This window comes from Amblyomma americanum, chromosome 7 (genome assembly GCF_052857255.1).
Source record: "Amblyomma americanum isolate KBUSLIRL-KWMA chromosome 7, ASM5285725v1, whole genome shotgun sequence".
Classification (NCBI taxonomy): Eukaryota; Metazoa; Arthropoda; class Arachnida; order Ixodida; family Ixodidae; genus Amblyomma; species Amblyomma americanum.
The window spans coordinates 143134994-143148803 of NC_135503.1; the positions used below are offsets into that span (position 1 = coordinate 143134994).

The following is a 13810-nucleotide window of genomic DNA, read 5'->3' on the forward strand; positions in this document are numbered from 1 at the left end:
CGTGCTCCGTTTACTTCTGTCCGCGCCTGTACATTTGCTTTAGGTTATGGCAACCCAAAAAGAACGAAAATAATAAAGACGTACAAAGCGAGGCGACGTTTCGCATCCGTTTCCGCTCTACTGCATGACCGGACGGCGCCGTTCTTGAAGCGCAGGTGGCGGAAGTGTGCGCTGTGTCACGTTGCAAGACATTAATCTATACCGACTTCGCCATTGCATTTCATATCTTCAGCGGCTAGCATATTTTCGCAGGCAGCGAGTTGCAGCTCGCTTTATTGCACATTGTGACGCAAAGCGACTGTATTTATTCGCTGGCACGTGTTCTCTCCCTTCAGATTCTTATAAGAGAGTGGCCTGCGTTCCGTGGAGACAACTTGTTTGTTGAAAGATTCGCGGCAGCCGCAGTTTCCACAAGTAACCAGGTATGTTGCAGTAGCTGCATCTTTGCTAAATCGCTTGTTATTGGTCTTCTCTGCTTCTCCTTGGCAAGCACCGAACAATGCACGTCCACTGTGTACCTGAACGGTCTGAAGTTTTTTTTGTGTGTTTGTGTAGACCATTAACCCTTTACGTCCACTGTCGCGAAATCGCGCCGTCCGTAAGCATCGCTGTCGAGGCACAACAACGGCGATTACCAGACAATGAAAATTGGTTCGGGATATTTTTCGGAGGACATGCACCTCGAGAGTGCGTATTGGGCGTCTGTTTGCCGAGACAGCAAATCTGCCTATAGTGCTAAATTTGTCGTAGAAGGTGGCCGCGCTCTCGCCTGCAGTCACATGACCAACCTGTTCATGTATGGCGAGTCTCACACCGCGCTTGGTGCAAACTGTTCGCCTTTATTCAACCCCTCCAGGTGGTAGGAAGCTGAAGAGAAGGGCATGAACACATGGTTGAATACCCGCAAGCATTGGCTCTAGGGCTGTAGAAGGTTGAAATTTGGTAATAGAGCGGCGGTGGAAAGAAGTGAAACTCCTCCTAGCTCTCGTTCGCATTACTCGCACTGTTCACGCCCATTTCCTTTTATTGCTTTCGCCGCCACGATGGCTCAGTGGTTATGGCGCTCGGCTGCTGACCCGAAGGACGTGGGTTCGATACCGGCCACGGGAGCTGTATTTGTATGGAGGCGAATTGCCCGTGTACTTTTCGATGTCAGAGCACATTAAAGGAGTTCAGGTGGTCGAAATTATCCGGAGTCCTCCACTACGGTGGCCCTCATAGATCTTGGTTGTGAATAGGATGTCATTTACTCGCACTTCGCGCTTTTTACCGTACTGCTTTCTTTCGATCGCTTAATCTTACACCAATCATTTTGCTTTCGATAGCCCGCGGCATTGTCTTCAATTTAAGCTTAATTCTTTTTCGTTAGCCCTCATGTTTCTGCCCCATAGATAAGCACCAGTAAGATGCAGCTGTTATTTACTTTTTTATTGAGGAATATTGGTAAAATGCTATTCATCACATTACATCGCGTGTTAAATTTTATGTACCCTCATTTCTATTCTGACAGTTATTTGTGGTCCGGATTTGCGTGCATTACGTTTCCTCAGTAAATGTATTCCCTACCCACTTCAAACGCTTCTTTTGATTTCGTAGTCTGCGGTTCTCTTCCAAAACTGTTGAATATTACTTCATTCTCAGCATATTAATTCATTGGAAGGTTAGGAACTGCGCAAAAGGCCAAGGGAAAAAGGTAATGAAACGAATCCACAGAGCTGGGTTACATAACAAGGCTACTTAACTAGCTAACTGTGATTACTGAGGTATTCTTCGTTAACTTCTCTCCCCAGTTCCTGCCATACCAGTTCTTTCAATGCATCTTGTAAACTCGGGGGAAACTACCAGCGAGATTGTCTCCTTGCCTGACACCCTTCCTGATCGGTGTTTTATCATCTTCTATGTGAAAAGCTAAGGTCCCTGTGCGACCGCCATAGACATTTTACAGAACCCTTACATAGCCCTTTTCTGCAGCCTGGTTTCTCAATATCTGCATTGCCACTCGGGTATCGGCTGAGTAATATGTTTTCTTGAAATCTGTGAACACTTTATATTGAGGATAGGTTTACTCAGCGCATTTCCCGGTCACCTAATTGAACATGGTCTGTTGTCGAGCAGTCTTCGAGAGCCAGCACGGTCCTTTCGCTGACAGAAGTCTGAAAGTGATCCAATTGATTAGCAAGTGCCTTAGTACATCGAGTACCTTAATAAATACGTTCTGGTCCGCCGCGGTGGCTCAGTGGTTATGGCGCTCAGCTGCTAACACGAAAGACGTGGGCTCGATCCCGGCCGCGGTGGTCGAATTTCGATGGAGGCGAAATTCTTGAGGCCCGTGTACTGTGCGATGTGAGTGCACGTTAGAGAACCCCAGGTGGTCGAAATCTCCGGTGCCCTTCACTACGGCGTCCCTCACAGCCTAAGTCGCTTTGGGAAGAAAAACCCCCTTAACGTAAGTAAGTAGAGTAAATACCTTCTAAAAAAGCGACAGTAAGTTGATCGGTTCGCAATTTTTTCAAGTCCTTGACGTGTCTTTTAACGTAAGTAAGTAGAGTAAATACCTTCTAAAAAGTCGACAGTAAGTTGATCGGTTCGCAATTTTTTCAAATCCTTGACGTGCCTTTTAACGTAAGTAAGTAGAGTAAATACATTCTAAAAAAGCGACCGTAAGTTGATCGGTTCGCAATTTTTTCAAGTCCTTGACGTGCCCCTTCTTGTGAATGAAGATGATGTCAGCGCTCTTCCAAGATTCTAGCCTGCACGAGGTCATGAGGCAATGCGTATACGTAACGGCGCGTCTTTTATCACAATGTCCTCGTAGTCCATCGGCAGGTCGGCTGTTACCCGATTCTCTCCAGCCGCTTTGCAACTTCATATTCCATGTAATGCTTTGTTTGCTTCCTCTATTTGTTACGAACCGGGTGTCCTATTCTTCCACACTCCTGCCTTGATCGTTAGCATCCTGAGTACCTTGGCTGCTGTAATAATTCGATATTTTAAATATCTATGTTCGTCATGACATTGTCTTCCTTGTCAACAGGCACATGAACCTTATTTTTCTCTTAGTAATTACCTCTTGAACGCTTTTATAGTCAGCGTTCATTCTTTACAGAATGTTCAAACTTCTTTTTAATATACTTATTACTTTCGTTTACCTTGCACTTGATTACCTTTGATAGTTCTGCTAGCTCTATCCTATCTGTGGGGATCAAGGCGTTTTAACCAGGCTTTTTACCAGCTTGCCAGTTTCATGTCTAGCTTCCCTACCATCTGGTTCTATGGCCTTCTCTGTAATAATGTACTCCTAACTTTAAGGCCATTGTCCTCCGTTAAAGCGGAATAACTGTTCTCCAGCGAGATACCCGATTCCTCCTCTTTTCATCGTACCGACAGATTGTTGTTAGGCTTCCACCTCAAAAGATGTTTTTTCGTTTCCTCCTCAAGGCTACTTCGAGACCTTATCTTCATCTTCCACAATACAGCTCAGATAATAATAATAATAATAATAATAATAATAATAATAATAATAATAATAATAATAATAATAATAATAATAATAATAATAATAATAATAATAATAATTGGTTTTAGGGGGAAAGGAAATGGCGCAGTATCTGTCTCATATATCGTTGGACACCTGAACCGAGCCGCAAAGGAAGGGATAAAGGAGGGAGTGAAAGAAGTAAGGAAGGAAGAGGTGCCGTAGTGGAGGGCTCCGGAATAATTTCGACCACCTGGGGATCTTTAACGTGCACTGACATCGCACAGCACACGAGCGCCTTAGCGTTTTTCCTCCATAAAAACGCAGCCGCCGCGGTCGGGTTCGAACCCGGGAACTCCGGAACAGCTCAGATCCAAATCCCGTCGCTCGGTAACTTTTGGGAAAGGGGGTACCTACTTGAAGTTCCCCATCAGAACAATGGGCGGCGTTTTTGCTGTAGCCATTGCATACTTTACATAATCGTAGAACGTTACAACGCTCTCGTCGTCATGACTGGATGTACGTGCATAGGCCCGTACGACATTCAGTTTGAACATCTTATGAAGCTTTCTTACTATAGCTGCCACCTTCTCGTTTGTAGGTGCGGGACGCGAACGATGACGACGCTTTGTTTTGGCCGAAAATGCATTCTGCATTGAAAAGCATGAGCAGGGCGATGAATGCAAAGTGGGATTTGGAAAGACTGCAGCAGCTGCGACCGGAGGCAATGTTTTTGGAGATGCTGTTGAAAGAAGTGGTCTTAATTCGTTCTTGAGGAGTAGACTGTAGAGCAGCAATAGAAAGATGATACCGAGATGGAGTTTCGAGCAAAGCCCTTATAGAATAGATTTCATTAAGACATCGTTGCTGCATTTTCGTTGATGTTGTTGATGTCTTTTCATTAGACCAGGGTTGTCATGCCATTTCTCGTTCTTTTCTAGCATGTGCACTTAATGGGCACGTATGCGTATGTCTCTTCGCGCAAGCGCCGTTTGCCGGGGTGTCCAGATTTGAAAGCGCAGGACCAGACGGCGTGTTTTGCCAAAACGTCCCGCCAACAGCTCCCGATGTAAAATTAAAATTAAATATTGAGAAAAATTAAAAGCGCCGCAAATTTGGACACTTAACCAATGCATTAATCACGTGAACAGAGAAATATGCAAATCGTTATGAATGAATATTAGTAATGTCTTAAATTATGATCCTCAAGCCACGTTTACGCTGTTCGAAAAGTAGGCTAGGCAGCACAAAAGCAGTTAGCACCATATTTTGTATCCGCTCCTCTATGCTCTCATGATCGTGTGTATTCAAACTCCGATCGTGTAATGAAACATCGCGTTTTCTAGCGGAATGTTACAAAGCATCGGCGGCGAAAGCTGAGGACCTCAGTAATGTAGTTGCACGGCGTGCTGCACAGAGTCTAGATAACAGTTCCCAAATAATGCTGAGAAATTTGTGAGTGCACAACACACATGATTGTCTTGTGTGTTAACTAAGAGCGTCCTTTATTCTAGAGAAGTGTACTCTTAGCACCGGGTACATCCGGCTTCGGTTTTTTTCCAGTTTCAGCGCTCTGCAGGATTCTCCCTGTCCGCTTCATTACTTTTTTCTTCCTAATAGCGGAACCAAGGATTGCCCGAATTTGCGCGGATCATTTTTCAGCAGGAAGACAACATATGATTATTATTTGTGCCATGTTCTGTCTCTGTTTTTTGTACAGAGTTTTGTTCAGCGAAGGTTCAAGGACCATTTTTTTTTTAGTTTTAGGAGAATGCACGACTTTAAGAGTTGAGAGTTTTTGCTTAAGTGGCCCGACAAAGACCTTATAAGCCAATCTTGGAAGACAGGGTTTTTTCTACCGTAAGGCTCCAGCTCCTTATTATGGAAACAACACAAGGCAACTGTAAGGTCCGGCACGCTGTCGCATCTATTTGTACATGTGTTGCAAACATTCGGCAGGAGGGCAGTGGTCTAGCTGCGCGTCGCGTTTTGTTTTTTGCTGCAGGTTCTCCACTGTGCGAGAAAGTGCAGGTTTACGCACACAATATTTGCTACATTTGTATGGCTTTCCCGATGGGAACCGTTGTGTCGCGATAACCTATTTATTTCTCTAGAGTCTGGTGGAATCGGCCTTGTTCAATTATTTGTGGATCAGCTTGCTTCGCGTCTTTTTTCTTTTTCAAACCTACAAACCACCATTTTTAGTAGCTGTGTTCAAAGGCGTCTCAGTGCTCATTTGCCCTTCCTGTTCGCACCGCCTGGACATATTCGTGAGAGGCCTTTATGGAGGTTCCTTAAGGAAGCTGCTGACACCTTCAATTTTCTCACTGAGTGCTTTTCTTTACGCTACCTGTAATGCCATTTCAGAAGGCAGACGACTCAGGCACTTAGAAGAGTATTTCTTTCCTGTACCATTATATCGGCAACCTTTTCTGGAGTTCCTTGACACCAGCGTTTTAAAACATGTTCGGCGAATGTGCATTTCTTCTGGCGCAAAAACATTCTTCTTTAAACCGTACACATACACGCTGCCTGTGAAAGCACGGCTTCATGCTAAAGAGATGCTTGCGCCATGCACGGTGAATTGCCGCCTGCGTACTACAGCAGGGACATTTGACCATTGTTTTATTCTGTGCATTGACGCTATGTTCTCCTGGGACATATTAGAATGAACAATTAAGAACGACATTGACATAACACACTACAGTATCCGTTTTTAGCCTGTGGCGAATAACTGTGTTGTGCCATATGATCTATTTATATTGCTGCTACAATTTAGTCTGTGGAAAACCGCAGTGGTGGCCAAGTGGTTGAGCATCCGCCTCGCATGCCGGAGGTGCGGGGTTCGATTCCCCGTGCCTCCGGGTACGCACCGGTGATAAAATGAATACAAGCTTTCCCCAGCCTGATGCTCGGCTTCTTTAGGCTGATATTCTTGATGAATGGGTCTTCGACCGCACCTTGAGTGGTCTAAAAGACCTTGTGCCATGGCGCTCTTTGGCCACAGACGCCATTGCACCATAAAAATCAATAATCATCCTATTTAGTCTCTGGAAGAGCCGCATGATGGACCGCTGCGCCAAATCACCACGGTCGTCGAAATCTTTGTTTCGTGAACAATGCGCTTTCGTGCGGCGAGTATATGGTGCCCTGGAAGAGCCGCCTAGCTGGCTCCCCTCTCTGGATGCATGTGTGTGCCTCCCGAACTTTCGATCTTTTGGAAGGTGGGATAATGCAGGGGAATGGTGGCCTGATGTTTTGTGGCGTAAGCATGCTTAGATTTTTCTTTTCGGCGCTATTTCAGTGAAGGCAATAAGGACAAAAAAGTCGTGCTGGAGTGGAAACATCCCATGCTCGAACGCCTATTTTCCGCTGGCCTCAAGAACAACACATCTAAGCATTAGAAGTGGTGGGTTATGTTGTTGTATCTCCTTCCTACACTGGGGTTTCCAATCGAGCATTTCGCGGTGCATGGAATAAGCCAGTTGTAAGCATACGCCGTTACCATGACAATTAGAGAGGAGCAAGGTGAGGCGTGCGCTTCACCATCACCGTGGCCGCGCGCCCGCTCTACTGTTGGAGCCGAGCGTGACGTCACGCGGATGAGCAGTTGTGTGCATGTGCCGATACCATGGTAACCAGAGGGACCCCACAGCTGTGCCGCGTTCTTCGTGCACCTGCAGTGCATTCTGTACAGCTGGTACGTGCATGCTGGAAAGCAGCACACGCATGGCATTCACGATTGGCTTTAGCATTGCAACCCGACCAGCAGTAGGCTCAACAAACTGGGTGCGCGGTGCTGAGGTTGGTGCTGGGTGCTTCGGGAGCGATGGCCAAGTCACTTGCCGGTCCCGGTCTTGGACCGGTGTTGTGACTTGTGCTTGATTAGTAATGGGCTCGGGACTCATTACCTGCTTAAGTACGCATCACCTGCTTGGTCACTGCGGGTGTGTGAGCGTGAGTTGCCGCACACTCACGTGCATGCCAGGCGACACGCAGCGAATGCGCGCCTATTTTTCGCTAGCTTCATGAACACATCTAAGCATTAGAAGCCGTGAGTTATGTTGTTGGATCTTCCTCTTGAGTGCCTTGAATCCTCCTTCCGTGGTGATGTTCGCACTGCGAAGGTGAAATTGCACGGATTCACGCGGCTATGCGGTAATCATAAAGTACCAGTGTCGAGCTTATGGCCCCTTTCAGCCTGAAGAGCCACCGTCGCTCCCACGCGTACTTCCTCACATACTTTTTGCGGCATACAAGCTATTGCGTCACTTATCACTGCAATAGAATATGTCGCCTTAAGAGAAGGCGGAAAGAGGAAGGAGTATGCCCTTATCGCATGCCTTGTATCGTCCGGGTTTCGCCATGAGCGGATGAGCCGCCACGAGAAAATAAACGCCCGTTGTCGGCAGAACTAGCAGGAGCGTGGTGCGGCCGCGAGCGATCTGATTGGCTGTGATGAGCCCTTTCAAAGACTTCTTGCCATTTCTGCGCAAAATAAATTTTTTGTCAGTGGTAGGCTGTGAAGGTCGGAAGGAAACTAATTGACTGGTTTTTACATGATAAAAAGTCTATTTTAAACAGGTATGTACACTAGCGTGTAGAAAGCGCCGTGATCACAAAGCTCAAACTTGTAACAAGGCACGTTAGCTTATGTAAAGTTTCTTTTCATTCAACCTTATCTTCGCAACCAAGTCGGCAAGTAGCAAAAACGTAGCCAAAGCCTGCGATAATTGGGTATTGAAGATGTTTGGGGCAATGAATAAAACTAAATAGAATCATTGCAGTTAAATGGCCAATTAACCGGAAAATGCTTTTCGAGGAGGTTATTTTCTTCGGACTGTCTAGAGATTTTTACTGTCCGTTTTTATTGTTAATCACGGAAGAAAATGAAGCAATCCGTTCGAATCTAAATTCGAACTGTTTTTTAAACTCGTTCAAATCTGCTTCTGACATAATCACGATATATTTTCCGTGTAACAGCTGATTATTGAGGTCACACAAGAATGTCTTTTGTTGCGAATGCCAATACAAACAGCAGCATGAACAGATTCTGATCACCGCTAGGTCGAAGCCGACGTGTCCTCCCAAGATGGTTTTTGCCAAAATTACGAAAATATAAAGGTTTAAGTCGGGAATAAAGTCGGCTCATGTTAACGTATGCTTCCTTATTTGGTGAACGGTATACATTTAAGGGATGAAAAAGTTTTATTCAAGAGGCGGAATATATGTCCAGGGCATGAGCTTTAAAACGTTATGTGTCACTTTGAAGGCAACCAAAATCTTCGAAGAATGCTAACATGAGCTCAATTTATAAGAAATGGGTTGTCAAGGCATTGAAAAGTTACAGACCGATCAGCTTACTGTTCGTTGTCAATTGCGTATTTACTGAGGTAATCGCTAATAAGGGCAGAACAACCTTATATTGAGTCACCTAAATAATCTAGAAAGATTTAATTAAGATAACTCTACAATAGACCATATTGACACTATTAATCAGGTGAGAATAAATTGCGCAGATTATAACCAACTCCAAAATTTAACCTTCATAGATTACGCGAAAGCACTTCACTATGTCGAAACCTCGCCGTCATGCAAGCATTGAGAAGTCAGGGTGTAGAAGAGCCCTGTGTAAAAATACTGGAAGCTATCGATAACGAGTTCAGAGCCAGAATAGTCCTCCATTAAGTAAGTAATTAAAATGAGAGGGAACACTGCAGCTCAGCCTTAAGGTGTGACGCCTTAGAGTAATGGGTTAATTCCTTTAAAATGCAGAACGTCATTCTCTACTTAATATTCATAGGGACCTGTGAGTCCTCATACCCCTCCTGGCGCAGTGGCGCAGCGGTTAAGCGATGTGCTGCTGCTTGCGATGGCAGGTGCTCCCAGCGGTGGGCCTTGGCGACCCAAGTTGCTCTTCTCGAGCGACAAATCATTATTTTAACTGCCACCTGCCACTGTGGGCTGTTTGCGCACTATCCGGTGAGTAGGTTGCGGCCACAACGTCACGTGACATAGATGACCGACTTGCCTCCTCGGTTGCTCACTGGGAGCCACCTGCCAATGTCATGCTCGTAATTTCTTGCTGAAGACGCCGATGCCGGATATTCTGTGTAACGGGGTCTTGAATACTATCGCGTTAATAAGTATGGAGCAAAGCTCAGTTGGCAGGTTCTCCCAGATCATGAATGGCAGTTTAACAATATCCCTCAAGAGATAAGTATATAACATCTTTATCTTACCTGTACTCATGTATGGCACAGAAACGCAGAGGCTAGCGAAAGGCGTTCAACTTAAGGATAACCCAGCGAGCTGTGGAACGGAATACGAAAGGTCGAACTACAGATGGTCTTGCGGTTCAGAATCTACCACGGCCGTTTGAAACAATTGGGTGTCGCCGGGCATCATCATCTGCCTGACTACACCCACTGCAGGGAAAAGCCTCTCCCATGTCTCTCCAATTATTAACCCTGTCCTTTTCCAGCTGCGACAATCCTATGCCAGCGAACTCCTTAAACTCATCCGCCCACCTAACCTTCTGCCCTCCTTGCAACGCTTCCCTTCTCTTGGAATCCACTCCGTAACGCATAAGGACCTACCGATAAAATCGGTACGAGGGCTCTCCCGGCCTGGTGCTCGAGACGCGGCCGCCGCGGTCGGGTTCGAACCCGGGTACTCCGGATCAGTAGCCGAGTGCCCTAACCACTAAGCCACCGCGGCGGAAATGGGTACAGATTCTCCGACTAGTTGCTCGGCCGCTTAAGAGCTTCATCTTTATCGTTAGGTTCTATGGTACTTTCTCCAACGCGGATTGTCTAGACGCCTTGTCCAACTACAGCCGTCGTTGTGGTCGAGCGTCCAGCCAAGCCGAGGGAGACACTTTGGTGTCGCCGGGTCATCATCATAAGCCTGACTGCAGGACAAAGGCCTGCCACATGTCTCTCCAATTAATAATGTTCTGTGCTAGCTGCGGCCAATCTATCCACGCAAACTTCTTAAACTCATCACCCCACCTAACTTTCTGCCGCCCCCTGCAATCTAGTCTGTTACCCTTGAGGATCATCGGTTATCTTCCCTTCGCATAACATGCCCTGCCCAAACTCATTTCCTCGTCTTGATTTCAAATAGGATGTCATTCAACAGTGTTTTATCCCTGAGCCACTCTGCCCTCCTCATCCTGTCTCTGTCGGCCTGCGCGTACCAAAAGATAAAAATAGGTACTTGGGCGCTGCCGGCCTGGTCCTTGGCCGTAATGTGACCTCAAAACTGAAAAAAAATGGCTATGCTTGTTTTTGGGAAGTGGCCTTGTCGGTAAGGGCGGCCATATTTTCACTCTCCCTCAACAGAAAATCTATCCGCCAGGAACCAAAACCCACCTTTTGCGGTAAAGCCCAACATGGGCTATTTTTTAAAGTGAAAGCTTTACTGGCCGCGAACTTGCGATTTCGTCGTGGCGCTGCTCCGAGAAGGCAGATGACTTCACAACGCGCGCCTAGCCGTGGAGCCGAACCGGTCTGGCCGAGCCCGGAGGCGGCTGGCGCACCCGGCGCAAAATAAGACATGCTCCAAGTCTCTGCCAGTGCGATCAGAGTGCGCCGAAATCGCCGAACGCGTCTGTGGTCGAGCGCAGCTGAAGTGTAGAGGGTCTTGCTTTAGCCGACGTGACGTCGCCATGCAGCGCGAGCGCGCGCGTCACGCCGGAGTATAAACGCGCCTTAGTAGAGCCTGCGCTTAACCGCTAACCAACGTATTCGGTGGCGGCATCCATGGGAGCCACTCAAACCCCCCGCCCACTCACTGAATAAAAAAAACAAAAATCCGCCACGCTGGCTCACTGGTTAGGGCGCTCGGCTACTGATCAGGAGTTCCCGGTTTTAAACCCGACAGCGGCGGCTGCGTTTTTATGGAGGCAAAACGCCAAGGAGCCCGTATGCTGTGCGATGTCAGTGCACGTTAACGATCCCCAGGTGGTCGAAATTATATTGAAGCCCTCCGCTACGGCACCTCTTTCTTCCTTTCTTCTTTCACTCCCTCCTTTATCCCTTCCTTTGCGGCACGGTTCAGGTGTCCAATGATATATGAGACAGACACTGCGCCATTTCCTTTTCCCAAAAGCCAATTATTATTATTATTAGTGCCGAGGCTCGGAATCTAATCAGGGCCTTTGGCATTTAAGGCGGAGACGCTACCACTCCACCACGACGGATTTTTTTGCATGTAAATAGTGCCGAAAAGAAAAGTCTAAGCACGCTTCCGCCACAAAACAGGAGGCCACCTTACCCCTGAATCACCCCTCCTTCCAAAACATCAAAAGTCTGGGAGGCACACACATGCGTCCAGATAGGCGAGCCAGCTAGGCGGCTCTTGCAGGGCAGCATATACTCCCCGCACCAAAATGCATTGTTCACGAAACAGGTTTAGACGACCGTGGTGATTCGGCGTGGCGGTTCATCATGCGGCTCTTCCAGAGACAAAATAGTCCAAGTAACATAAATAGATCATAGGGCACAACACAGTTTTTCTCCACAGGCAAAAAAATGGGCACTTTAGGGTGTGATGTCAATGTCATTCTTAATTGTTCGTTGTAAAATGCCCCAGACGAATATATCATCAATGCACAGAATAAAACAATGGTCAATTGTCTCTGGTGTATTGCAAGGGGGGCAATTCACCGTCGAGGGCGCAAGTATCTCCTTAGTATGAAGCCATGACTTCACAGGCAGCGTGGATGTGTGCAGCTTAATGTTTTTTGGGCTGAACAAATGCACATTCACCTAACACGTTCGAAAACACTGGTGTCAGGGAACTCCAGAAAAGGTTGCCGGTACAACGGTACAGGGAAAAAATACTCTTTAAGTGCCTGAGTCATCCGCCTTCTGGAGAGGCTATACAGGTGTTCTAATGAAAAGCGCACAGTGAGGAATTTGAAGGTGGCAGCTACTTCCTTAAGGAGTCCCCATAAAGGCCCCTCACGAGTGTGTCCCGTCGGTGCGAATAGAAAAGACAAATGAGCAATGAAACGCCTAATAAGCACAGCTACTAAAAAGGGTTGTTTGACAATTTTAAAAAGAAAAACGCGGAACAAGCGGATGCACGAATACCTGAACTAAGCCGATTCCACCAGACAGCAGAGAAAGAAATAGGTTACCGCGACGCAAGGGTTCCCATTAGGAACGCCATACGAATGTAGCAAATATTCTGTGCATCACCTGCACTTTCTTCCTCGCACAGTGAAGAACCTGCAAAACACAGGCAATTTTTGAAAACAAAATGTTGCAGACTTGAGCCCGAGCAATCACTGATAGTTCCCCACCCATCCAAGACTGGGTTTGTCGCCTCATGGAGACTATCTGTGAATCCCAGTAGGCGCCACTGTTGAGAATTTCGCGAGGAGGAACCCCTAGGTAGTGAAAGGTCCCGCAGTCCCAGCTTATGCCACAATAATGACTTGGCATTGTAACATAGTCACCCAACCAAAATTCCTAGGATTTAACTAGATTAAGAGCTGCACCTTTTACCTCGCAAAACAGTTAAGTCAAATTGAATGCCTCAAGCACGCTTTTTTTGTCAGAACAAAATAGGGCGACATCATCTGCATAGGCTGAAATCTTAATTTCACACTGCGCCCAGGAGAAAGCATGGACAGATGTGCAGTTAACTGAGGCAAGGGGGTTCAAGAGGCAAATGGGTTCAAAAGGCAAAGAGATTCAATGGTAAGGGCAAGCAACAAAACCGATAATGGACAGCCTTGGCGAACAGATAATTTCAATGGGATAGGTTTGGTTAGCTCTTGGGTAACAATTAGCCTTGTATAGGACTCCTTATAGCACAGTCTTATGCCCCTAAGCAAAACAACTCCAATATTTGCATGCTCTAAGACCGCAAACAAGAAATCCTGGCGAACTTTATCAAAGGCCTTGGCAACGTCAATCTTAATTAGAGCTACTTGTCTGATCTCATCTGATACTGTCGCCACTACTGAACGTGCAATTTGAATATGGGTTTGTATCCTGCGACCTCTGGTACCACAGACATGTAGCGTGCTTATTAAGTGACCGAAAACTAGCTGCATACGATTACAAAGAACTTTTGCGAAAATTTTGTAATCTACATTACAGACGGAAATTGGACGATATCCGTCAACTGTTTTCAACCGATTTTAATCTGTCCTTTTTGGAATTAATATATTATGCCAAAAATAGAAGGAGGGGAGGGGCAAAAAACAAACATCGTATAAAGCCTAAAAACATTCATCAAGACAGGCTCTAGGCAAGTGGAAAATGTTTTATAGAACTCGCTAGTAATGCCATCTGGTCCAGGATATTTCTGAGCCGT

General features: G+C 46.4%; 1 protein-coding gene across 3 annotated transcripts in view; it reads left to right on the forward strand.

Moving 5' to 3' along the window:
* The first annotated feature begins 209 nt into the window (after positions 1-209).
* LOC144096649 (membrane metallo-endopeptidase-like 1) overlaps positions 210-13810 on the forward strand; it is a 44136-nt gene continuing 30535 nt past the window's right edge. For all 3 annotated transcript variants that reach the window (XM_077629478.1, XM_077629477.1, XM_077629480.1), the window contains exon 1: positions 210-422. The gene's annotated coding sequence lies outside the window, so the exon portion shown is untranslated. The remainder of the gene's footprint in view (positions 423-13810) is intronic.